We start from the raw sequence: 1,984 nt of genomic DNA on the forward strand, positions 1-1,984 counted from the left end.
CTTTGTCTCTTTAGTGTCGCTTCACATTGCCCCCTTTTTTTAATCGTCACGGTCTCTGAACATGAGACACACTGGTTTTAAACTGCCCGAGGGAAGAATTAACATTTAAGAGTCCACGCTTCGTTAGAGGCTTTGGTCTCTCTGGTCTCTTTGACCACTTTTCTCTTTTTGGAGAACGTCATGTGAAATAACTTCTCTGACTCGCGTACTATTTCTCCAACTATTCGCCCCGTCTCTCCCGTGTGTGTAAATCTCACTCGAGTCGGGATGTTAATCAGAATACACATATTTGATTGGCTGAGTAGCATCACGTGAGATGATTGGTCGCTGTGTTTCCTGCAACGCTGAACAAGTTCCGTAAAGGCCGGAAAAGCTGCGCCGTTTAAAATAGAAGCGCTCTGTCACAATTAAATAATTCTCAATTATCTATCGTGGGTCCGGATACAACGGCATCTGGGTCTGGACCACGGTCTGCCTATTAGTGACCCCTGGCCTAGTTGTTCACATTACCATTATTTTCTGTGCACTTTAATGACTTCTTCTCCATGTGGGTTTGTTGGCTAGCTTTAATTTTGGCTGGTTGAAGTTAAAAAAACAACATATGTACCCGAAAAATATCACAGCAGTGTACGTGACTCATCTTCCTCATCGTAATCTCTGTAGCCTTGTATTTGCCCTAAAAGTACTTTTACAATGAGAGAAAGTTGACAATCCTGAGAGAAATTTATGATGATGCAGAATAATTATGACCACTTTAATTTTGGTTCACAAAAGCTTTCAAAAAAAGAAAGCTTGCTGGCGCATCACAGTGTGCAATTTGAGGTGGAACATCAGAGCATGCTCACGGTTCATTTAACATTGCTCATTGTATATAATGCACATGTATATAATCATATGCTTGGAATATGTAACATATGCTCTGACCGTTTGATAGGCTATTAAATAGCCCACTGTGCTACTTTGGATGCTATAGAATTGGAAGGCAGAATATTTCTTTATGTACCACAGGTACATGACAACAAGGACTACAGTCTCGTCGTTGCTGTGAATTTCATTGTTAATTAACATATATGTTTAAATGGACAGCAACAATCTCTCGAACCTCCATTCAAAGGGAGAATACAACTAAGCAAACAAACAACTTAATGACCTACCTTTGTGACTGCCAGCTCTCCAACTGTTACACTTTTCACCTTTTTCATGTCTTCGCAGGTCTGAGTCATGTTGACACCTTTTGTATAGTGTGTATGTAGTTAGGTTTTTCTGCCAACGGAAGGCAGAAAAGTGGAAGTGTTTTTCCTTGCTGGTCATCTTTGTATGTTACTTTTTCTGCTGTCTGCCACAGTCTAATTTTCAAAACCATGGAGAATTTTAATTGGTAAAAACACATTTCCCTTTTGCAAGACAGGTACTGTTCCATCACGTCACATTGCGGATCGAAGAGAACATGAAGTCCAATAACATTTTGAGGGTTTTCAACCCAAGCGGCTGAAAGGACAACCGTAAATGTACTGCAGATGGTTTTCAGAACATCTGGAGTAAAAGGGAACTGCAGCATTTAGCTGTGAAGAAAAGCTAATGTTTTTCCAAACATCATATCAGCGGTGTCTTCACATTCAGCGTATTCTTTGCAGCTGAACAAAATGAAATAGAAATGTGCATTCATCAAACATTTATACAACAAAAAGCACTAATGGCAGTGAAAAATACAGAAAATATTGAACACAAGATATTCTATGTTTAAATGTTTCTTTTTAAACCTACATGTGGATGTTTTATGTAAAAGAAAAACTGCTGAAATTTGTACTACTGAATCAATTGCTTTATTTTCGTTTGTTAGTTTGTTGTTTGGCAGGAAATTATCAATATGCCATGTATGTAGATGTCCACAGTTAATGGTTCAGGAATTTGTGTTTGTGATTTTATTGTTATTTTGCAGTTGCAGGTGAATGTTTGACACCATGACATCCCTATCTTATGATAA

This window comes from Anarhichas minor, unplaced genomic scaffold (genome assembly GCF_050575085.1).
Source record: "Anarhichas minor isolate MPS153535 unplaced genomic scaffold, ASM5057508v1 ptg000014l, whole genome shotgun sequence".
Lineage (NCBI taxonomy): Eukaryota > Metazoa > Chordata > Actinopteri > Perciformes > Anarhichadidae > Anarhichas > Anarhichas minor.